Here is a 16,687-nt window from a genome sequence, read left to right as displayed (position 1 = left end):
GGAGACCTGGGATCGAATCCCACGTCGGGCTCCCGGTGCATGGAGCCTGCTTCTCCCTCTGCCTGTGTCTCTGCCTCATTCTCTCTCTCTCTCTGTGACTATCACAAATAAATAAAAATTAAAAAAAAATCAGGAAGGGTCATTCCCTTGAAAAGAAACATCGTCCATTCCTGAATATTTAGGCTTAAAGAGATGGGATGCATTCTCAGTGTTCATTCTACCTTTCATCATTTCTACATCAAGGGGGATGGAGGGAGCTGAAGGCTAAACTAAGGCAAAGCACTAAAGCAGATTATGTTTAAATAATTTCAAATCAGAAAAAAAGTTTCCATTTTTAGAACAATGTACAAATACAAAAGAGATAGCATTTGAAATTGGGAGTGGTTGGAAATGGATAAAAAATTGGTCAATGGTCAATGAAAAGTGAAGAAAATAGAAGTATATAATGTGTGTTAGAAGCAGCAATTTGTTTTAAAGCTTGAAATTTTCCATTTAAGAAAATGTCTTTAAGATACTTCAAGAGCTTTTAAGAGACCTTCAAGAAGTTTAGTCTAAATTTTCTACAATAAAGCAAAAAAGCAAAAAATGATTCCGATAATTTTTATAAACAAGCATACTTTGCAGAGATAGCTCATTTTTTGAGGAAATTATAATACTAATTCTCAAATTTAATTACAGCATTATTTTGTAACTTAAATAACAGTTGGTATAAAATATTTAGTATGTTTTTATATTTTTGGCATTCACTTTTTACTTCCTTAAAATTTTAATCTTTTAAAAATATAAATATGTCATCTAGATTCTGTTTTATCAACAGTTATTCTTCTAAGAAATATCTTAGAGTTACTAGTATTCCTATATATTTTTCTTCATTTCTGGATGTGAAAAAATAATTTTTAAGTGCCATTAGCTATAGTCAACTATACTCTTATAGAGAGTAATAATAAAAATGTACTGTATCTCACATATAAAGCTGCTGCTTATCCTTTTTAAAAATTTTTTCTTTCTCTTGCTCAAATGAAAGATAAAACTCAATATTATAGTTTAACTCCATGTAAGAATTGCCTGCCTTGATTCTATTCATCTATTTTTCATTCTAGAACTAATAGATATTTTAATTATTTACTTTAAATGGCATTACTATTTTCCTTATTTTTTTATTCACTTACCATTTTTTAGGACATGCTCTAGTTGGTTACTCCAGTTATTTACTGTTGGTACTAACAAGGTCATGGGTTCAGGCCACATCTGGGCCTGTGAGAGTGATGGCATGCAAAGCTGGCCATCTGTTTTATAAATGCTTTATGTTAATCCCTATGTCAACAAGGCTAAGGCATAGGCATGGTGCAGCAAAATGCATCCTGCTACTGGAAAAACTCAAGTTTATTCTCTACAAGTGGAGACAAAAATATGACCGCTGGCTCAGAATGGAATGATAGACACTGTGGGGATCATGTCCTTCCTTCTCACCCCATTGTATGTTATAGCCAAATAATCAGATGATCAAAGGACCAGCATACTTCTGATAGAGAAACAAATGTCAAGAATCCTTCTAAAAATCCTTATTTTATTATGAAATATATATATAAGGCATACAAATATAAATATGTGAATAAGTAAATTATTATAATGTGATTTCCCATTCACTTCCCTCCGTCTTCACCAAAGTCAAGAACACTGTGAGCATGCCAGAAGCCATGGGATTATTGGTTATCATGCCCTCTTACGTCTGCTCATAATTTTTTCATGTATGCTTGTTTGCCAAAATAATATGATTTTGCTTTACTAGATTTTAAATTGTATATAAATAGAATCATGCTGTATGCATGTGTCATGTTTCTTCTGCCCACTATTATGTTTATTAGAGTCATACTTGTGTAGCTGTATTCTGTTTACTTTTGTTTTTATGTGATATGCTTCCTTTTTTCTACCCATTCTACTATGGATGAAGTTATTAGGAACAACACTGTAAATGTTTCCTGAAAATCATGTGTATCAGATGTCAAAGGAGTAGAAATTTATTGCCATGGAATATGTTCATATAGCTAGCAAGTGACCACTTCAGGTTTGCTACCAGGTTCACTAGAGTCCCCTGCTACCCAGTTCTATCCTACCCTTAAGACTGATCATACATGAGTATATATAAAGACAAACTACAAATACTGCCCTGCAACCTTTTTAATTTGGTGATAGCTAAACATATTTCTTAGTGATAAAGATTAATATACAACATATATCTATGCAGGGATCTATTAGTCTTTATTTGCTAAATACATTGTATATTTAGGTTACTTTAAAATTACTTGTTAAATAGAAGTAAAGAGTTAAATATAAGTACAGAAAATTTAAAAAAAATCTGAGCAAATTTTTAGATGTGAAATTGATAGGTTAAAGATGAAACAAGACTGTTAAAGTTTTCAGAAAAATAACACAATTTATTCATGAATAAATTACAAAATTGACCATTTTCTTTAAAAGGTCACCAATTTTAGTATTGTGTATAAATATTTTATACTCGCCAATTTTATGATAGAAAAGTATTTTATTAAGCATTTCTTTATCAATAATGAAGTTAAATAATTTTCTGCATACTATTTATTGCTTATTTCTTTGTAAATATATTCTTATACTTCCATTACTATTGGGAAGATGTATATCTTTCTTATTCCAGGTTTTGTAGAAACTTTTAACATAGCATATAGATATTTTGTCTGCTAAATATGTTGAAAACATGTTTTCTCAGTTTATCATTTACCTTAAAATGTTTTCAATTTTAAAAAAAAGATTTATTTATTTTGGGGAGAGAGAGTGCATGAGCAGGGGAAGAGCAGAGGGATGAGGAGAGAATCCTCAAATAGATTCCCCACTGAGCATGGAGATCAACGCTGGCTTGATCCCAGGATGTGGACAGCATGATCTGAGCCAAAATCAAGAGTTGGACACTTAACTGACTGAGCCACCCAGTTGCCCCAAATGTTTTCAATTTTTTGTGTTTTTTGGTATCTAGTGTTAAAATTATATGTAGTAAAGTCATTTTCCTTTCATTATCTTTGCTTTTAGCATAGGATCTCTAAGATTATCTGATCATTTTTCCATTTATTTTTCTACCACTTTTTAATCTCTTATTCCCAGGTTGCCACATTACAAAAGTTTATAGGGCACCACTTGCATCATACCATATTTATTGCTCTCAATTATTATTACTCTGTAATTTATAGTAATGGATATAGTGAGTATTTGGATTATTTATTTTTTCCAAGTGGTTAAATAGTTGTCCAAAGACCAATAATTAAATAATCAATTATTTTCAACATTGATATTCTGTGACCTTTGTATCATATACTACCTTTGTTTCTGGACTTTTTTTTTTTTTTTTTTTTTGTTTCTGGACTTTTTATTTCATCTACTGATTTATCTATTTCTGATTTAGGAATATCTATTACCATCTGTTTGGACAAGTTTCCTTAACTTTATTCTTTTTCAGTATTCTTCTCTTTTTATTAGTCATGCTTTAAAGTGACCTTTACAGTCATATTGTCAAGTTCTGAAATATTATCTCATGGGATACTGATTGGTAGCACATTAAATTTTCAGATACAATTTTTGGGAATTTACAGATTACAAAGTTGAGTGTTCCCAACCAAGATGTTAGTACTTTTATTTATTCAGTTTTTACAAATCTTGACGCTGGGTATTTTATAATGAATATCAATGAGTTTTGGAAAAATGCTGAAGTGTTTACATATATTGAGAATAAAAATAAAGTTAACTATGTACTGTCGTTTATTTTGACTTAGAGCAAACAAAATGAAGAGAGGAGGAATCACGAACAAAATATACTTTGTTTTTTCCACCTAGGCGTTTTTCAGCAAAATTCTATTACAAAAAAAAAGAAAAAACAAAAACCTTTTACAGACAATTCCTGAAATATTGTGTGGCAAAACCATAGTAGAACAAAATATTAAGAAACACATTTGCTCTCCCGAATAGTTGAATCTTGTGCAAGTTGCTTAATCTTTATGAGTCTTAATTTTTTCATTTCTAAAATAAGTGCATTGGGCTAGATAAAAGATTATAATATTTCTCACTAAATTACTTCAGTTAGAATGCCTTAAGTATAAATAGCAATACAATTTGTTCACTTTTTCAGCAATGATAGGCCACTGCCAATTTAGAAACCATAAATAAGCTTTTACAAAATTTTTGAGGGTGGAATTAAAAAGCTTGTGGGTAATAATCATTCAAAAGACACCATCATCTCTTGGAGCCAAAATGTATTTATTAAATGTAAATTTTCCAAAATAAATACTATTTTCTTTAAAAATAAGCACTAGACTTTTAGATCAGAAGGACATGGAAACTACATTTATCTGTTTCAACAAGTTATTTGACAACATCTTTTAGGACAAATTTTGCCCGTGAAGGATAAGAAATACAAATGTTCCATAGATGGTAATATGATTACACCAATTATTTGCTGATTGAAACCCCCAGGAATTCTGGTGGTACATTTTGCCTTCTTATTTCTTTATCACCTCTTGACCAACCCAATAAGAAACAAATGTTTGATGGGTACCATTTATACGACTTTATAGCGGTGCTGGGTGCAAAGAGAATGAATATATGTTAGTTCCTGTTATGAGGAACACATGGTTCAGTCTAGCTTTTTGACTCAGTACTTGCAGTCTGCATATTACTTTGGCTCTTGGAACCAGGATCTACTTATTCCACTAGATCCCTCTGCATTCTTTCTCTCTGACCACATTCTTTATTCCTATTTTAAGAAACCAAATACTGTGATGCCTGGGTGGCTCAGTGGTTTAGCTCCTGCCTTCCACCCAGGGTGTGATCCTGGAGTCCCCAGATCGAGTCCTGCATTGGACTCCCTGCATGGAGCCTGCTTCTCCCTCTGCCTGTGTCTCTGCCTCTCTCTCTGTGTGTTTCTCATGAATAAAAAAAAATCTTAAAAATAAAAAGAAACCAAATACTTATTCAAGTCAGCAGCAAATAGATACATTATTTGAAAATTAATTACTAAAAAGAGCACAATGGGAATTCTGATTTGAGGCGAGATGGATGAAGTATATTCTATCTTATATACCCTATAGAATGGAATTCACTTGAGGTGTTTGAAAAATAAGTAGTGGCTGGTGGACAGGGGAAGAAGATCAGAATTCAAGGTACACCAGATTGGCAAAGGGTTTCCCATTTTCCTCCGATGTACCCTGGCCTGAATGTAAGGCAGCTCAAACACCAGAAGAGGGCAGCAAGGTGCAGACAGAGTTCCAGGAGAAACCCTCTTATTCTGTCTGAGGAGTGGAATAAAGGGGTCTAAATACTGAGAGAGAGTTGGGGGAGTCCCTTATGTTTTTCTTTTCTCAGTTCTCCCATTCTCTAGCTACCAGACAAACTTACAGTGGCTGTGGAATGAGCAGCACCAATGAGTGGCAATAGGAGCCTGGAGGTATTGAAAATTCAAAGGGAGGGGCCCCTGGGTGGCTAAGCAACTAGTCATATGTCTTTGGCTTCAGGTCATGATCCAAGGGTCCAAAGATTGAGTCTTGCATTGGGCTCCTGCTCTGCAGGGAATCTGCTTCTCCCTCTGCCTCTCTTTCTCTCTCTCCCTCTCTCAATGTCTGTCTCTAATGAATAAATAAATAAAATCTTAAAAAAAACAAGAAAATTCAAAGGGAAGAAGGTCTTCCTCTCTAATTGAAGGAGTTGAGATTCCAAGAAGGTGGAGTGAACCCCTATTGCTTTTCTTCCTTCTGACCCACTGCCCATCATTCCTGAATGTGCACACAGTCAGAGACAGAGTATAGCAGAGTGGAGTCTAACTAAAATCTCAGCTTTCTGGTAAAGGACCAAAATGCAAAACTTTGAAGGGGGAGACTATAAAATCATTATAAACCCTTGGGTATGCTCCTGAGCTCTGAAACTGTGGATCTGTTTCTAAACACATAACAAAAGATGCTGAGAACTAATGGATGGACTACCAGTGACCACCCCATGCCAAAGTAAGTGGCTCATGTATGGGACAGGTATGGGCCATGCTAAAAAGGTTGGAAAATGAAACTGACATTAAACTATTTGTTCATATATTTGTTTTCTTATTTAGTATCCCTATCTCCTCCTACTCTCATCTGTTTGTTGCTGAATTTGTTGATTTTATTTACCTTATTTACCTACAATGCTTACTGTAAAACAGACACTTGGGGCACCTGGGTGGCTCAGTCAGTTGGGTGTCAGACTCTTGATTTCAGCTCAGGTCATAATCTCAGGGTCGTGAGATCAAGCCCCAAGATGGGCTCTGTGCTCAGTGGGGAGTCTTCTTGACATCCTCTTTCCCTCATGCACTCTCTCTCTCAATAATATAAATAAATAAATAAATAAATAAATAAATAAATAAATAAATTCTTTAAGCACAAGACACTCATTTGCTAAGTACATTTATGTTTAGTGGCTGAATTAACTGATATTTTAGTAAGGCTGATGCTAACACATTTGTATCAAGTGGATTGGAATGTGATGCCTTAGTAGCTAATATCTTATCAAGACTTGCTAAAATTTCAAATGTTGTTCTAACATTTTCTATGTTTTCCTTCATATAATCATAACAATTACATGAGGGAAGTACTATTCTTACACTTCGTTTATAGGTGAGGAAAAGAATCATAAGAAGAACATAATTTGCCCAAAGTTACACACACATATTAAGTGGTGGACCTGTGAAGTAAAATAAGGAAATGTGATTTAAGAACACACCCTGATGATACCTGCCCTGCTTCTGCCTAGAGGCAAAGTGATATTGCGATGCTCTGTCAATATTCTAGCCATGCCTTGAGGAGGGCTGTAACTTAGAAAAGAAAGGAATATGTATGAGGCATAGATTAAAGTGTTGATGACCCACTGGTTGTGGAACATAGGAAATGGAGGTTAAAGAGTATCTCTGACTTGGAGAGCAGTGATAGCACTCTTTATTTACTATTTCTGTAAAAAGCAAAGAGAAGAGGGGAAAACAGGGTTTAGGGGTGGGATGTGTACCTAAAAATGACTAGTGGGTGATTTGATGGGAATAAATTTTAAATTTTGGAATCATTAATACACAGTATCATGTTGTTTGATTGAAATGTTTCTATACTTCACATTTTCATAATTTTGAATTTAGGGTACATTTTAATATTGGGGTTACATGTATCTTTTGCTGATGTTGTGCCTGACAATGGAAGATCTTTGGAAATACATATTGTGTGGAAAGAGAGAGAGAGAGTAAAGAAAGAAAAAAAAATTAAGGATTGAATCCTAAAATCTAGGATGTAAGAGGAGAGGACTTAAGAGTCACAAGGAGTCATAGAGGAGAGTGAGATTCCAGCCTTCTCTGGTACCACTTGAGTGAGTTAACTGATTTCCTTCTGGCCAACTATACTCATCACCCAGTCCAGAGAAACTAACACCACATATAAACTGCCTCACGACAGATTTTTTTTTCCTTTTTCATCAGTGAAAGTTTAAACGATGAGGCAAAAGTTTGTGAAATAACTACCATGTTCTCTCTCCTCCAACCCTTGACACCCAGAAACATTCCCTGCTTTGTCTTATGTACAACAGCATAGGTAAAAAAGAGCTGGGGTATCATTCCTCAAAGGGGACATTAGTCCCAGGTCAACCCCCAATACACTCAGTCCTCCTGGAAATCATTAAGATTTCTACATTGGTGAGTTTTGCCTTTCTAGGTCTGATTAATCTCTTGCTGGGCATTAAACATTTTAGTAGAGCTAAATTTAAGGCTTACTTCCTGACTATTCCTGGGCTACGCTCCTTTCTTAGGTGAAAACTCTAATGTCATTTAGGCCCTAGGCTTACCTGTCCTTTTCTGTTGCTACTGAGCCTCTTGGAAAAAATAATAATAAAATTTCTCATGCATTTTTCATCACCACAGAGCCAAGATAAAAAACTGTGAGCTTTAAAAGTTTGGACATTCTTTGAACCATGTGAAACAGGTATCTTTGGTCAAAACTGAGGGCAAAAAAGGTTCCAAAAAGAGGGTCAGATTAAAGAGGAGAGAAAGATGTAATAAGATTTAACTTTTCTTGAGAACTTCAAGAGGGAAATTAATACTTAAGGGAAAATGCTAAATGTATTAAGAGAAAAGAAATTAACTTGAAGAATTTCTCCCAAGTTTAAAAGATTTCAGGAGAAGATTAATTAAATGTTTATAAGAATGGCTAAAAACAGTTTTGAACTACCAAAAGTTGTTTTTCAAAGTTTCCCAACATCTATTTTCTGGCAATGGGATAATTAAAATGTCAACCAAAAATGGGTACAATTCAATTATAGCCATATACTATGCAATTAAAAATGCCTCACAGCAAATAAACTTGTGGTTATTATTATGGGGGGAGATTTTATTAGGTTAAGAAAAGTATTGTCATATTTGATTAAGGTGATGCAGTAATGTCACCTTAATTCCCATAAGAAGCCCAGAAAGTGAACTTTCAAAAACATTTAAAAATTTTCAGCCTGAAGGAAAATAGATAAAGGCATATTCTATTGCTTTAGCAATCTTAGAATGGTAATTACCCTCCCAATAGGTGAGTGACTAGGAACATTTGGCAGACCACAGGAGTTTAATGCTTATAAAATGGCCTTTTTTTTTCAGTTTAATAGCAGGTGTGTAGTGTTGGTTACCTCATTTTCACTCTCATTAGGCAGAAAGTACAGTGATGTTAGATTATTCAAAACTAGTCTCCAGATTTTTCTGTTCTCTGCATTGGTAGATTTATAGGTAATATCTATTAAATTTTTAATTAGCATTTATATATTACACAGAAAAGAAATATTAAATAAAAACATATATCTCTTGATTCAAGCTGGAGTTTTATTTCTGATATGATGTGCAAAATCTAACCTTTATTCCCATTATATTTTTAATGCACACGTGACACTTGTAATGGAAAAGAATTATGCAGTGAATTCTTTCACAAAATGAAGGGGACTTGCCTAGTAAATATTACTTCAATTTACTTAGTTGCTTAGGAGAAAATCTAGGAGCCATCCTTTATTTTTCATATCTGATATTCAATCCATTATCAAATATTGTTCACTCTGTTTTAAATATTTGATGCCTGGGGCACCTGGGCGTCCCAGTGGGTTAGGCATCTGCTTTTGGGTCATGTCATGATCCCAGGGTCCTGTCAGGCTCCCATCTTAGTGAGGAGTCTGATGGCCTGGTTCTCCCTCTTCCTCTGAACCTACCTTCTGTTCATGCTACCTCAAAAATAAAGAAATAAAATCCTTTAAAAAATAAATTAAATAAATAAAAATTTAACCCTCAACGGACCTCTACTGACCGCTTCCTCTATTGCTGGTCTAAGCCAGCAGGTCCATTTTGTCTAGCTCTGGACCTCTCAGTAGACTCCTATACACACCTCCATTTTTGCCTCTACATTCTGTTTTGCACTCAGCAGTCATACAATTCCATAAAATTAGAGCAGATAAGATCATTCTGCTGTTTACAGATCTGCCATAGTCTCTCAATGCACAGAGAATAAAATTCAGCATCCTCTCTGTGGCCTGCAAGGTTTCTGTACTCAAGCCTTTGGCATTTTCTCAGACTCGTCCATGTCTCTCTAGCCACACTGGCCAACTCTTCCCAGCTTCAGAGTCCTCTGCCCAGATCATTTCCCTTCAGGCCTTTCCATGTCTGCTATTTTATATCATTCTGGGAGTTCTTACCTTCCTAGAACATTCCAGGCAGTCTCCCAGCTTAAGTCCTGTATAATGGCTCTCTTTCCCCAGATTATTTCCCTGCTTCATAGTGTTTCCCCTGAGGGCTATCTGGCCATTCTATTTAACATTGCCAATTCGTCTATCTTCTGGAAATAGTAAAATACAGTACTATCTATTGTTACTGTATTCAGTTGTTGATCCAAAAGAATTTTTTAAAGGCAAATATAAGATTGAAGAGATTATTTGGGTATTTCAAGCAAAACACTGATGTTATTTCTATCATTCCATGTTAGTATATAACTCTCACTTTCAAATTAATATCAACATATTTTTGGTAATTCAATCTTTTTGTAGTTAATTATAGCAATTTTTAAAATATTTTTTGTCTATTTTTCCTTACTAAATGAGTATATCGAAAAGATATTTCATGTATCCTTTTATTCCTTGATATTGTTTTCATAGTTTATGTCTATTTTCCTCAAAAATTGGAAATCATCTAATTTATTTGAACCCTTTCCTTCTTCCTGAAAGTTTTTTTAGATGTGGGGCACCTGGGTGGCTCAGTTAAGCATCTGCTTTCAGATCAAGTCATGATCTCAAGGTCCTGGGATGGAGTCCTGATTGAGCTCCCTGCTCAGTGAGGAGTCTGCTTCCTCCTGTCCCTCTACCCATACCCCACCCTGTTCCTGCTTGCTCTCTTTCTCTCTCTCTCTCTCTCTCTCTCTCAGGTAAATAAATAAATAAAATCTTTTTAAAAATTTTAGGATGTAGCTGATTAAAAAAAAGATGATGTTCCATATATATGCTAATAGTTATTACTAAAATAATCATAAAATTATTAAATAATCAAAATAATAGCAATTATTAAAAAATATTAAAATAAATTAATAAAGGAAAATGCCAATAAACTTGAAATAGTTCGATGAAAACTTTCAAGAGCCTTTAAAGAAACTATTTAATAGTATTATCCTCATTTGTACTGGGAATTATTCTGTTTTGTTACAAAGAATTTTGTATAGTACCTTCTTTTTTTAAGAGTTTTAAATTTATTCATAGAGACAGAGAGGGAGAGAGAGAGAGAGGCAGAAACACAGGCAGAGGAAGAAGCAGGCATCATACAGAGAGCCCGACGTGGGACTCGATCCAGGGACTCCAGGATCACGCCCTGGGCTGCAGGTGGCACTAAACCGCTGCGACACTGGGGCTGCCCTGTATAGTACCTTGTATTTATCTGTTGCACAATAGACTTCTATTTGATTAATTTAGTTTAAATAAATAAAGCATATTAGTCAATAATCATCTTTAATAATTATGTCTATCTAGTGGGTTATATGGCAAAAAAAGAAAACTGCCTAAAATGTTGCATAAATCTAGAAAGTATTGTATGGCTCTTGGTAAAGATCAGTCAGAGAAATAGCTTTTCCACCAGAATTAATTCACCTCTTTTTTTTTGAAAGTACATTTCCAAATTTTAGTTGGGTGCATAGTCACTCAGCAAGGGCCAGCAAGACTCACTTATATCCAGATATGGCCCTATGACTAATTTATACCTGAAGGAATGTGAGCCAAAATATTATGTGGCTATTTTAGTTCATGTCCTTAAAAGGAATAGATATATACTGAACTTATTTTTCACTCCTTCCCCACTGCATTATGAATATGTTGGAAGATCTTGAGAAACCACAGTGGGTGTAGAGATCCTACCAGTCCTGAACTGCAAGCCTCCAGACTATTTTCCAAGACAGTAAACAAGGTTTTCTGTTTTATGTTGAAGCTCTAATTTCAGGATCATTTTAAAAAAACATTTTATTTTTTTATTTGAGAGAGAGATGGAGAGAAAATTTGAGAGGGAGAGAGGGGCAGAGGGAGAAGCAGACTCCCCGCAAAGCAGAGGGCCCCTATGGGGGACCCAGGATCATGACCTGTGTGGAAGGCAGACATTTAACTAACTGAGCCACGCAGGCACCCCAGGAATCATTTAATTATAGTAGTACAGAGTTAATTAATAAAACGAGAGGATACGAGGGGAGGGGCAAGATAGCGGAAGAGTAGAGTCCCCAAGTCACCTGTCCCCACCAAATTACTCAGATAACCTTCAAATCATCCTGAAAATCTACGAATTCGGCCTGAGATTAAAGAGAGAACAGCTGGAATGCTATAATGAGAAGAGTTCGCGCTTCTATCAAGGTAGGAAGACAGGGAAAAAGAAATAAAGAAACAAAAGGCATCCAAGGGGGAGGGGCCTGCGAGGAGCTGGGCTAAGGCCTGGGCGAGTGTCCCCAGGACAGGAGAGCCCCGGCTGGGAGAAGCAGGAGCTTCCCCAATCTTCCTGGGCAGAAAGGTGCTCTCAGGGAGTTAGAGCAGGACGCAGGAGGGCGGGGATGCCCTCAGGCTTCCTGGGACACTAACAGACACCTGCGCCCTGGGAGAGCCCCACAACCCAGGCCGAGCTCCCTAAAGGGCTGCAGGGCACGCTTAGCTGGACCCGGGAGCAGCTCGGAGGGGCTCGGGCGGCGGCTCTGCGTGGAGGGGCTGCACGGCGGGAGCGCGAATCCAACAGCGACAGGCCCGGGAGCCCAGGGCGCCGGGGACACAGCCCAGGATCCGACTTCCCCTGGGACAGGCAGAGGCCAGGAGGGCCCAGGACAAAAAGGATGCTCCTACCCCGGAGCTCAGCAGATCAGCGTCCCCGCCCCCGGAGCCTCCAGGCCCTGCAGACGGAGAGCTCCAGAGTTACTGCGGGAGCTGACTCCAGGGCTCCAGAGCTGGCTGCCACCACTGTGGTTGTTCCTCCTGGGGCCTCACAGGGTAAACAGCCCCCACTGAGCCCTGCAACCAGGTAGTTGGCAGAGCAGCTCCCCCAAGTGCTGACACCTGAAAATCAGCACAACAGGACCCTCCCCGAGAAGACCAGCTAGATGGACAAGTGACCAGGGGAAGTCAAGGGACTTAAAGGTATACAAGAAGCAGAAGATACTACACCGTGTTGTGGGGATGGAGGTGGGAGGAGGGAGAAGGAAAAAACAGGGGGGAAGAGAGGGGAGGAGAGGGAGGAAGGGGGAGGGAGGGAAGCTATTCTTTCTTTTTTCTATTTTTCTTTTTCTTCTTTTTCTTTTTCTCCTTTTCCCAATACAACTGTTTTTTGCCACTCTGCACTGAGCAAAATGACTAGAAGGAAAACCTCACCTCAGAAGAAAACAATCAGAAACGGTCCTCTCTCCCACAGAGTTACAAAATCTGAATTACAATTCAATGCCACAAAACCAATTCAGAAGCACTATTATACAGCTACTGGTGGGTCTAGAAAAAAGCATAAAGGACTCAAGACACTTCATGACTGCAGAGTTTAGATCTAATCAAGCAGAAATTTAAAATCAATTGAATGAGATGCAATCCAAACTAGAAGCCCTAACGACGAGGGTCAACAAGGTGGAAGAACGAGTGGGTGACATAGAAGACAAGTGGATGGCAAAGAGGGAAACTGAGGAAAAAGAGACACAAAATTAAAAGACCATGAAGATAGATTAAAGGAAATAAATGACAGCCTGAGGAAGAAAAACCTACATTTAATTGGGGTTCCCAAGGGCACTGAAAGGAACAGAGGTCCAGAATATGTATTTGAACAAATCATAGCTGAAAACTTTCCTAATCTGGGAAGGGAACAGGCATTCAGATCCAGGAGATTGAGAGATCCCCCCCTAAAATCAATAAAACCGTTCAACACCTCAACATTTAATAGTTAAGCTTGCAAATTCCAAAGATAAAGAGAAGATCCTTAAAGCAGCAAGAGACAAGAAATCCCTGACTTTTATGGGGAGGAGTATTAGGGTAATAGCAGATCTCTCCACAGAGCCCTGGCAAGCCAGAAAGGGCTGGAAGGATATATTCGGGGTCCCTAAATGAGGAAAACATGCAACCAAGAATACTTATCCAGCAAGGTTCCCATTCAGGATGGAAGGAGAGACAAAGAGCTTCCAAGACAGGCAGGAGCTGAAAGAATATGTGACCTCCAAACCAGCTCTGCAAGAAATTTTAAGGGGGACTCTCACAATTTCCCCTTTAAGTAGAAGTCCAATGGAACAATCCACAAAAGCAATGACTGAATAATATCACTATGACACTAAACTCCTATCTTTCAATAGTAACTGAATGTGAACAAGCTTAATGACCCCATCAAAAGGCGCAGGGTTTCAGACTGGATAAAAAAGCAGGACCCATCTATTTGCCCCGAATATGGGAGCTGCCAAATATATCAATCAATTAATAACCAAAGTTAAGCCATACTTAGATAGTAATACACTTATACTTGGTGACTTCAGTCGAGCGCTTTCTACACTCGATAGGACTTCTAAACACAACGTCTCCAAAGAAACGAGAGCTTTAAATGATACACTGGACCAGATGGATTTAACAGAAATCTACAGAAGTTTACATCCAAACTCAGCTGAATACACATTCTTCTCAAGTGCACATGGAAACTTTCTCTAGAATAGACCACATACTGGGTCACAAATCGGGTCTGAACCGATACCAAAAGATTGGGATCGTCCCCTGCATATTCTCAGACCATAATGCCTTGAAATTAGAACTAAATCACAACAAGAAGTTTGGAAGGACCTCAAACACGTGGAGGTTAAGGACCATCCTGCTAAAGGATGAAAGGGTCAACCAGGAAATAAGGAAGAATTAAAAAGATTCATGGAAACTAATGAGAATGAAGATACAACTGTTCAAAATCTTTGGGATGCAGCAAAGCAGTCCTGACGGGAGGAAATACATTGCAATACAAACATCCATCAAAAAACTGGAAAGAACTTAAATACAAAAGCTAACCTTACACCTAAAGGAGCTAGAGAAAAAACAGCCAAATAGATCCTACGCCCATCAGGAGAAGAGAGTTAATAAAGATTCGAGCAGAACTCAACGAAATAGAGACCAGAAGAACGGTGGAACAGATCAACAAAACCAGGAGTTGGTTCTTTGAAAGAATTAATGATAGAATAACCATTAGCCAGCCTTATTAAAAGAACAGAGAGAAGACTCAAATTAAGAAAATCATGAATGACAAAGGAGAGATCACGACCAACACCAAGGAAATACAAACGATTTTAAAAACATTTTATGAACAGCTATATGCCAATAAATTAGGCAATCTAGAAGAAATGGACGCATTTCTGGAAAGCCACAAACTACCAAAACTGGAACAGGAAGAAATAGAATACCTGAACAGGCAAATAACCAGGGAGGAAATTGAAGCAGTCATCAAAAACCTCCCAAGACACAAAAGTCCAGGGCCCGATGGCTTCCCTGGGGAATTCTATAAAACGTTTTTAAAGAAGAAACCATACCTATTCTGCTAAAGCTGTTTGGAAAGATAGAAAGAGATGGAGTACTTCCAAATTTATTCTATAAGGCCAGCATCACCTTAATTCCAAAACCAAAGACTCCACCAAAAAGGAGAATTATAGATCAATATACCTGATGAACATGGATGCACAAATTCTCAACAAGGACACTAGCAAACAGGATCCAATAGTACATTAAGAAAATTATTCACCATGACCAAAAAGGATTTATCCCCGGGACACAAGACTGGTTCAACACTCGTAAAACATACAATGTGATTCATTATATCAGCAAGAGAAAACCAAGAACCATAGGATCCTCTCATTAGATGCAGAGAAAGCATTTGACAAATACAGCATCCATTCCTGATCAAAACTCTTCAGAGTGTAGGGGATAGAGGAACATTCCTCAACATCTAAAAGCCATGTAGGAAAAGCCCACGGCAAATATCACTCTCAATGGGGAAGCACTGGGAACCTTTCCCCTAAGATCAGGAACAAGACAGGGATGTCCACTCTCACCACTGCTATTCAACATAGTACTGGAAGTCCTAGCCTCTGCAATCAGACAACAAAAGACATTAAAGGCATTCGAATTGGCAAAGAAGAAGTCAACCTCTCCCTCTTTGCCGATGACATGATACTCTACATAGAAAACCCAAAAGCCTCCACCCCAAGTTTGCTAGATCTCATACAGCAATTTGGCAACGTGGCAGGATACAAAATCAATGCCCAGAAATCAGTGGCATTTCTATACACTAACAATGAGACTGAAGAAAGAGAAATTAAGGAGTCAATCCCATTTACAGTTGCACCCAAAAGCATCAGATACCTAGGAATATAAACCTAACCAAAGAGGTAAAGGATCTATACCCTAAAAACTACAGGACACTTCTGAAAGAAATTGAGGAAGACACAAAGAGATGGAAAATATTCCATGCTCATGGATTGGCAGAATTAATATTGTGAAAACCTCAATGTTACCCAAGGCAATTTACACATTTAATTGCAATCCCTATCAAAATACCATGGACTTGCTTCAGAGAGTTGAAACAATTATTTTAAGATTTGTGTGGAATCAGAAAAGACCCGAATAGCCAGGGGAATTTTAGAATAACATAAGAAAAAAATAGTATCATAGACAAGGACACTTAATAGCTACTAACACATAATAAAAAGTGTAGTCATAAAAATAGAACCCAAGTGGATAAAGAATTATAGAATATAATGATAATTCTGAAACAAACAAATGTGAATGTGGGACCTTGACATATATGGAGAAATACAAAGTCAAACATTTAGCTTATAATTTATATCTTCAACTCCAGTTGTGTTAAATACCTAAATTTGAACAACAAAACCATAAAGTTAATAGAATCAAATAGGAAAATATCTATGTGATTCTAGAATATGGAAAGATTTTTTAACAAGACTCTAAAAATGCAATCTGAATGTGAAACATTGATGGATCTTATTACATCAGATGTAAGGTTTCCATTCCAAAAAGGCATTTAGTTAACATGTGTGTGACACAGCAGAAGATATTTAAAATGTCTAGATTTTGACAGGACATTAATAATTATGTGAAATTCCTGTGAACCACCAAGAAAATA

This window comes from Canis lupus, unplaced genomic scaffold, assembly GCF_011100685.1.
Source record: "Canis lupus familiaris isolate Mischka breed German Shepherd unplaced genomic scaffold, alternate assembly UU_Cfam_GSD_1.0 chrUn_S49H208, whole genome shotgun sequence".
Taxonomy (NCBI): Eukaryota; Metazoa; Chordata; class Mammalia; order Carnivora; family Canidae; genus Canis; species Canis lupus.
Note: the sequence above shows the minus strand (reverse complement) of the source record.